This window comes from Atractosteus spatula, chromosome 10, assembly GCF_055471065.1.
Source record: "Atractosteus spatula isolate fAtrSpa1 chromosome 10, fAtrSpa1.hap1, whole genome shotgun sequence".
Classification (NCBI taxonomy): domain Eukaryota; kingdom Metazoa; phylum Chordata; class Actinopteri; order Semionotiformes; family Lepisosteidae; genus Atractosteus; species Atractosteus spatula.
The window spans coordinates 7585995-7595427 of record NC_142715.1 but is presented as its reverse complement, the minus strand read 5'-3'; positions in this window follow the sequence as shown (position 1 = coordinate 7595427).

Below are 9433 nucleotides of genomic sequence, written 5' to 3'. Positions count from 1 at the left end.
TCTATATTTATTGTCAATTGATTGTCCATAATATTGCTATTCTAAGCGAGGAGTGCTTCACCCTGCCTGCTGTGGGAAGAGTTGGCTTATTCCTTCCCTGCCTCACCGAGGGCAGACCCTGCCAGGCCCTCGTCGACACCGATTCGACCATCACCCTGCTGTGGCCTGGTGTCCTGCCGGGCACCGAGGCAGCCGGACCCCCAGGGCGCTCACCGTGCACTTTGGAGCTGCGAGGGTGAAACACCGCTTCTACCTTGCTCCAGTCCGTGAGGACTGTATCCTGGGGTTGCAGCAGGTGGGTGGTTGCCTTGACTTGGGCGTGAGGGACAGGGTGCTGCGCCGGGGGTGGCGGGTGCCCTCCAGCGGCGAGGTCAGGTGGCAGTTTGTGATGTCGCGGTCGCTCCGTGGGGCAGTTCTCCATGCAGTGCACGGCCGGCCGGAGGCCGCCAAGCAGTGACCTCGCTGTTGGAGGGCACCTGCCACCCCCAGCGCAGCACCCCATCCCTCACCTCCAAGGCCTCCCACAGTGGACAGAGTGCCTTACAGACCGGGTAGGGGCAAGCTTATCTCACCGTACTGGGAGTCAGCTCTGGCACGCTCGCCCCGACACCCACAGCTCCGACAAGCCAAAGCGACGCCCGCTGCTGCCACCTCTGCTTCCCACTCCGGTCAACCCACACACCCCGGACACCTCCCGCCCCGCCCACCGCGAGACTGATTCATTCCCCCTGCCCCACCAGCTCTCGCCGGCCCAAGTCAAGGCAACCACCCACCTGCTGCAACCAGTCCAACCCCAGGATACAGTCCTCGCGGACTGGGGCAAGGTAGAAGGGGTGTTTCACCCTCGCAGCCCCAAAGTGCACAGTGAGCTCCCTGGGGGTCTGGCTGCCTTGGTGCCCGGCAGGATACCAGGCCGCAGCAGTTTGATGGTCAAACTGGTGTCAACGAGGGTCTGGCAGGGCCTGCCCTTGATGAGGCAGGGAAGAAATAAGCCCCGGCTGTGGCCAACCCTTCCCACAGCAGGCGGGGTGAAGCGCTCCTTCTGGCTTTCCGGTTGCTCAAGGGCGGCCTTCCCCCCTTTAGGCCGTCCCGCTCCCGTTTCCCGACGGCCTTCAGAGTCCCCAGGGCTCCGGCGCCTGGCACTCCCGGGCGATGTGCCCCCTCTCCCCACAGCGGTGGCAGATGACCCACCGTCGTCGCTCCCCCGGAGTCGCCGCGCTGACGGTCTCCTCCTCCCCATCTGATTCCCCGTGTGCCCCTCTGTTGGTGCCCACCAGTCTCCTCGAATACAGCGTCAGCCTGCTCAGACAGAACCAGGGCCTGCTCCAAGAGGACCGACGCGGCCAGCATCATGTGGCGCTGCACCTCAGTCGGCGCCAGGGCCCAGAGGAACTCCTGGAGCGCTATCTCCTGGTGGGCCTCCTCCGGGAGAGTAGGGTAATCCTGGCGGGCTAAGTAGGCCACATCTGCGGCGCCTGGACCCAGCGGCTCTCCCGCTAGGCAGCAGCGTTGGGCCAACCTTGCCCACAGCAGTCCCAGTGCCTCCCCTCTCCTGCCAAAACGCCTCCGGATGGCCGACGCCAACGCCGCGTAGTTGTACCGCTGGTCACCGGGTACATCCAGCAACGCCTAGCAGGCCTTCCAGTCCAGGACGGCGGCGAGGTGGCCCACCATCTTCACCTGAGACCAGCCGTTTGCCCAGTCTGCCATCTGGAACTGGGCCTCAAACATCAGCCATGGGATCTCCCCATTATAACGGTTCGGTCTCACTGGCGCAGGCTGGAGCAGGGGTGGCGGGCTGGACCCCGCTGGTCTGGCGTCTCCTTCCTGTCACAGGAATTGCCTGAGGTGACCCGTGAAAGGGCCCCCCTTCCGCTGAGTAGGTCACCGTGGGGTAGCCCTGATAAGGGCTGTGGCCACTGGCGGTGCTGAGGGGTCGTCCCGGCCCCTGGCGGCTGCTGCTCACCCCCAAAAGGCGCTTTAGGGGGTCACTTGGCTGCTGGGGGAACCGGCGCTTCTCTGAGTCCGACATCATCAGCCGTTCACTGTCCATCCTCCTGCTTCTGACACCAATGTAATGAATTTGAGTTCGTTGAGGACGAACACAGAGACTCAAACCTGTGGAGTTAAAAACTGCGCTTTATTTCTTCTCCGTCACCACCTGCCAGCAGCACTCCTGCACCCAGATGAGAGAGAGACACAAGACAAGCCTGCCAAGAGCGCGGGCCCGAGAGAGAGACAGAGAGAGGGACAGAGAGAGAGACACCAAGGGGTGCGGAACCAGGGAACTATTTACATGGAAAACGGGCAATCTCCCCAGACTGTACGCCCGTTTCACTGTTACCTGGATACCTCTTGGGGGATATCCTCTATATCCTCTTGGGGGGAATATCCTCTTGGGGGATATTCTAACAACAAGTGATTATAAGACGATCTGTCAAAGTGCAATGAAATACAATATGCTGGACAGTATGCTTCTCAAAGTGCTTTACGGGATAACAACAATAACAACAACAATTTTACAAGTCCTGGGAGGAAGAATATCATCAATATTAATAATAATAAACTTTATTTTATATAGTGCCTTTAAAGGTGGCTTTTTAAAAAAAACGTTTTTTAAATGCATTTGCATTTGCACGCAGAGCAGTGTTTACTTGAACATGGAGATGCCATACTGAATAATTCCTGCACACAACCATTGCAGTGGAATTTGCATCGTTTGGCAGGGCTATGATTCATACAAGTGGTGGTGGATTTGGAGACAAAATGTATTTACATTGGGTTGCTGTAAGTGGAGCACTAACAAGCCCAAAGCTCTACTTATTATTTTACAAGAGAATGCACCTGACAAGCTGGACAGTATGCTTCTCAAAGCGCTTTACAGGATAACAACAATAATAACAACAACAATTTACAAGTTCTGGCAGGAAAAATATGATCAATATTAATAATAATAATAAACTTTATTTTATATAGCGCCTTTAAAGGTGGCTCCTCAAAGTGCTTTACAGGATAACAACCAATGAAACAACAGTGGCTGGGGGTTGAAAATACCTGGGAAACTGGTTTGTTTACAATGTACTGTAGACACAGAGTGTTACACCAACGTATTAGCATGTTAAAGCGATTCCATTGAGGAGCTGGGCGCGATAAGTGTTTTGTTCCTTGATATCTGATCTGCAAGGCCATTTTGCTGCAGCGAATGTGAATTCTGTCTGAAAAAATAAAAGTATTTTAATCAAGATTCCTTTATAAAATTAACGTGAAACAAAACAAAAACTAAAAATAAGATACAATCTACAGACATTCACAACAAACATATCTTAAAACATTTACATATATTGTTAAATTATTACTTTAAATATATACTTTAAGTTACTGAAACAGCCAGTTAATAAAATCGTTGCAATTTTGTTCTTGTTTGGAGGTGGGGATATTCTGACAACAATTGATTTAAAGACAATCTGTCAAAGTGCAATGAAATACAATATTACGGGGGTACCTTTAAAGCGGAGACGACGAAAATAAAGTTTATTATTAATTTGCTGGACAGAGAGGTGAACATTATTATGCAGAAGACAAAGATAACGATTTACGTTGCATCACCAGATTGTGAATCAATAAAAATATTTAATTAAACACGGGTTTGCGATTTAAATGGAAATGGGGGTGACGGGAACTCTTAATCTAAATAAAAATAAAATAAATAAAACAGATTTCGATAGTTAATAACCACTTTGTATGCGCGAAACATTTTTCTTCCTCCTGATCAGCTTAGAAATCTGTGTACGCTGTAAGGTTTTTACTTCCTAATTAAACTTTTAAAATACGCATTTCGAATAGAAGCAGCATATGCTCACGTCTTCCTGTTATGTAGAACAGATCAGCAAGTTTTTTTTCCCCCAGTCAGAGGGGTGTCAGATGGTGTCAGCCAATCACCATTCTGAAGCCTACCGTAATCTCTGGTATAGGGACACCCCAGAATTCTGTCGCATTTTCATTTTAATGAAAAGGCCCGTCCGTGCCTTCTTAATTCATCCCCACCTTCCTTTATCTGGGTCTACATGGAAACCTACATGTCTACATGTCTTCTTGTTACTCTTTCTGTGAAAGCGCACAGTTGTCTGTTAAAGCCTAAATGGATTGCGGAAATTTAATATATGGAATTTGTTAAGAACTTAATTGTCTTTTCACAAATAAATACAGAATGATACAAAGAAGACATTTTATAGTCATAAACTGGAACCAGTAACAGTATCTACGCAAACATTCAGAAGAGATTACAATGCCAATAGAAAAAGGCATTTGCTCCGTTAAATTAGATCACTTATCATTTTAAACCATTTTTTAACGCAACATTTGCTGGTGCTAGTTTCCGCGATGAACTCAAACACATTTTTTTCTCTTACAGGATTTCTCGTTTACTTATCAACGAGTATAGAAAGAATGGGGAATAAAGAAGTTTCGCAAATAACCCAAAGGTCTGTCACCCTTTGGGAGATGTCAAGCACATTGAGCTCCTTGGACATAAAAAGTGCCATAAAAAAGCCGAAACACGACTGTGGAACTGACTTAAGGACGTGCAGAAACTCCCTGCACACAAGCTATCCACCACAATCAAAGAACGCCCGCAGTTCCTCACTCTTGCGATTTCTTTACTACAGAGTTAATTCGTGGGAATGAAGAAATAAGGATTGTGTTTCTGCACCATTTCGTGCACAGTACACAATTTTTATCTAACAATAAAACAACAGACACAGCAAGGGCTTTACACGCAGTATGGGTAATTTCCCCCTTTTATATTTCTGCCACTTTATATCGAACCTGTTATACTCCTAAAAGTGCGCAGTAGCTTGCACTTAACAAAACTGATAAGTTCACCGCTGGTATAAACATACAGTATGTGTGGCTTGTTTGCCTTTGTAAGCATTTGTTTAAAAAATAAGTTCACAATACGTTAAAACACAAAAAGCACAAACTTAATAATACATCGATACAAAATCAAAACCAAATCCAAAAGCCAATTAAGTACCTGTCCTTTGAAAACAGAGAACACCTTTATATCTACAATAAAAACGTGACATTTGTATCTACGTTTGAATTACTGTACAAAGCAGACAGAGCAGTCCCTGAATTCAAAGATCAGATATTGGCGAAAACAAGACAATCAGACGTGAGCTAAATTCGGAACAAGAGCCTCTGCTTCGTCGTTTATTGAACTCTTTGATCAAAATACACAAAAAGCCCCTTCCTTCAAGCTGGAGTCGAACCAGCAACCTAAGGATTCCCCACTGTTTCCACTACAGTCCGCAGCGCTACCCACTGAGCTATCGAAGGGAGATCGGCTGTTGCTTTCTGGCACATACTGCCCAATGTAGTGAAATGTTCCGGGTGATTTAAATTCCAGTTCGACATCAAGTTTCCAACTCGTTTCCTTAGTCTTGTTTACCTTGAACTTAAGCCACGAACCAGTATTCTACTGTATAAACTTCCAGGGATATTACAAAATGTTTGATGGGGCATCAATCATTCCAGGCGGAAATTGACTTTTTTTCTCGAGGGATCATATTAAACATTTCATTAGGATGGAGAGGAGGATCACCATGAGACACAAAACAAACAGCTTCTTTCTGTCTTTATTAGAAAGTAGCATTTGTGCTACATTAATAATATTTTTGTAGAAATATTGATTGTTGTAAATTTTAAAATTTATATTTGAATCGAAGTGTGGGTTTGAGTTAAATATTAGCGTGTTCATGAAATTAGTTTGTGTTTGTCATTACTATATATATATATTGCCATGTTACTAGAATTTGTAACTGAAGTTTACTAGTTGTGTTTTTTATGATGATTAAATTTGTTTATTACAATATTGTATATAATGTATAATTTGAACTACATATTTTTAAGGTGTGAATAATTGTATATTTTCAGAATAAATTTATAAAACAAATCAATGGTTTGATTCTTTCGTTTCTACACCTATAACATCTATCTTTGATGTATAATAGAGCTTTAACCATATATGTATAATAGTCCTCTAAAGTTATCCGTATAAAAGAACTCCAACCATATATGTATAATGAACATATAATCATAGATCTAATTGACGTATAATGATATACGCATATTAGAATTTCATTCTAGACGAATTACGGACCACATTTATATGTCTAATATATGAGTTTAATAGACGTATATTCTACATCTTTTGCCCACTGGGATGTCCCGATTTTAATTGAACAAAGCTAGATACACATTTTCTAATGCAGCCTTAATTACAAGACAGTTTATTTCTCGAAAGCTTGCTATGTAAAAAAGAGAAAAACGAAAATATATTAATGACAATCCTTCAAAGCTGAAGATTTTAATTTTGAAAAATTGACATTTTATGTATGCAGTGGCATTCACTGGTTTTAGACCTTTGCTGTGCTTTCTGAATCATTTTCAGTGTTATAAACTGGGTGTAGAAGGAGCGATCTCTTCGTAAAGCAGTTGATAGGCTGGAGCTGTTCAGACTACTCTTGTTATTTCTTAAATGCTTCCATCATTTTTCTGTCATGCTACGATGCGAGTGTGTACATGTGTTTGGTTTTCATTTCACTGATTCTCATTGAAGATTTGGGAATTAATGACGAAAGAATCAGTTGCCTCGGAAAGCAGAAGCTTTGGTTCACAATGATCTTGAAGACACGCCCATGTAGAGCAGCATGTGATATTTGTACTATAAAAAACCAAGTGCTCAAAGTTACGTCTGCGGTTACCGTTGAGACTTTTCATCTCGGGCGCACTTTTTTGCTGAATCACTCCACATCATCTGTTAGCATCTGTTAGCAGAGTGGCACAGCGGAAGCGTGCTGGGCCCATAACCCAAAGGTTGATGGAGCGAAACCATCCTTTGCTATGCACGTTTTACACACGATTGTTCAGCACACCATCAGTTTAATGAAGTGAATTAAAACTGATTTTTTCTCTTGTGTGTGTGCAAGCTTCACACTTACTGTATTCGTTAATCTTTACCAATAGCAGATGCCCAAATGTATCTTTGGTTGTTCTGAGATCCTTGATAGTTTCCTCAAATCCTTCAAATGAACATCCATATCAAAGCAATTATGTTTATATTTATTACAATTAAGGTACATATACAAAATATCAACACACATTTGTATAATGCTCATTTAATAATGATTGTCAAGGATTGTCAAGTTCTCCAACAAATCTGTGTTCTAATTTTAAAATATTTTTGCCAAGGATACAACGAGTGTATAAATGAATTCTCCCGACAGCCAGTTGAAGATAAAATTCCACACGTGAAAATGGTTTTCTTGGACATTGACTTAGGTACTTAATTGTTTACTTGTAGTTCCACACGAGTAAAATGCAAATTTCCTGCAAAGTTCAAGAGGAAATCTCATCAAGTTTTAGCAGAGATTATGGTTACAGCGGAACAATCTGAAGCTCATCCCTGAGTGGGTTTGAACCACCAGCCCTATGTTTAACAGCTGCACAGAGACACACTCCCGTTGCTTTTCACCATTCACACGTTTGTAGTTGAAGAAAATAAAATACTGACATTTTCCTGCCAGCCGGCAGTATTTCTCCTGCACTAACCATGAATATCCAATAACTTTATTTAATCTTTCGCAGGCTGTAATCTACAGAAAAGGGAGTGAATACATGTATTAAGCTAAATCAAGCCGATGGAAATGCACTGCCGTTGTTTTTCTCAGCTTTTCGTTAAAAGGAGAAAAATCACTGGCATTTTCTTGCGGTATTTCTTCTGTCCTGATAAGCAAGATTTGTATTTTATCTTTCAGAAGTTGTATGAATTTCTTGAAGTTCAGAAACAACTTGTTCAAGAAAGGAAATTAACACTTGCTTCAAAGTAAATCAAGACGTATATCTCTCTCGCTGCGTGTGCTCTAATCTGTCCATCTCTCTCTCCTCTTCTCTCTAGCAGTCTGTGCAGAGTATCTGAAGGGGATGTAACACCACTTGGCAAAGAAGAAAAATTTTGAGGCAGAATAAAAAAAAAACATTATTCTCTTCTCAGTCAGATTCACAGCTCAGACTCACACTCAGACAGAAGCTCAACGCCGTACTGCTCTCTATCCTCACAATCCAGAACCAGAAGATATTCAAACAATCAGTGCTGCTACATGAACAATATCAGACAGAACAGCCTGGACTCAAGTCACATTTCCCCCTTTTATCCTTTCTCCCAGCCCTCTTAGAGACATAAAAGAGCTCCTGGTTCTCCTCTCTGTGAACTGGGCTCAGGGGTCTCTGATCTGGCAGCTGTGGGCTTTGTTCCAGTTTGGAAGCAAGAAGGTTCTATTAACCCTTTCCAGGACTTCCAGCCCTTCAGTATTACTTTCTTTACTGTATATCAGGCTCAAACATGTTTTGTAAGTGTTTTATAACACAAGTGAGTGTGGAATTATCTTTGTATTTATGTAATAAACACCAGTATTGACACTCTGATCAGTATATTGATTATTAGTAGCCAAAGGCCGATGGTCGTGACTACAATAGTGACCAGTTGACCAGTCTGTAGCTCTGAGCAGTGGGACTCAGATCACACAGAAGAAGACCTGTCTGTGTGTGATTCTACACCAGCCCTGGGATTCAGCTGCTCTCAGAAGTGTCTCACAGGCAGTCTTATAAATGTACAATTAGATAAAGTCTTGTAACAGTTATACAGTTAATTTAAATCATCAGACTACCTATAGAGCTGAGAGCTGGGTGGAAATAAAACCAGGATACACGTTTTAACCTCCAGGAACATGAGTCTGATCCTCCTGGCTTCTATACTCTGATGATTCGTGTAAAACCCTTGAAAGTGCTTATTTCAGGGACTCATGCTCGTTCTCTACTGCTCCACACGGGTACACTTTGTAACACATTAATCTGTGAAGTAAACGCTTTTCTTTTTGCAACATTTCGAATACCTCTGGCATTCATGAAAAAGACACTCAAAAGCAGCAGAGACGCGCTCTGCTCTGTCAGAATAAGCGCTGTGACGTCACAGACACCAGCCAGAGCGCCGGGATCAGAGAGAGAGAGAGACCGCGGGAGGCGCACGGAGCGCACGGAGAAGAGTTATTGATCACTTATCTATCGACAACCAATTATTTCAACTGAAGAACCGTAGAAAAATCGATTAACTTCACCGATTGGTGAGTACTGATTCATTTCTTGACCCTGTTTAAGTATCTAGAAAACAGTTAATTAAGACTGTATCGACCAATTACCATAGTGCGTTTAGGGTTAATAATGTTCAATCCGAAATTAAACAATGATTATTCATATTATTATTTAGGTAACTGTATCCTAGAGCTAGAAAATGATATTTCAAGTTCATAAATGTATGTAAGTAACAGTTTAAATGCATTTTTCCAGTGTTTATAAATCATAAGAATGGTAATCACGG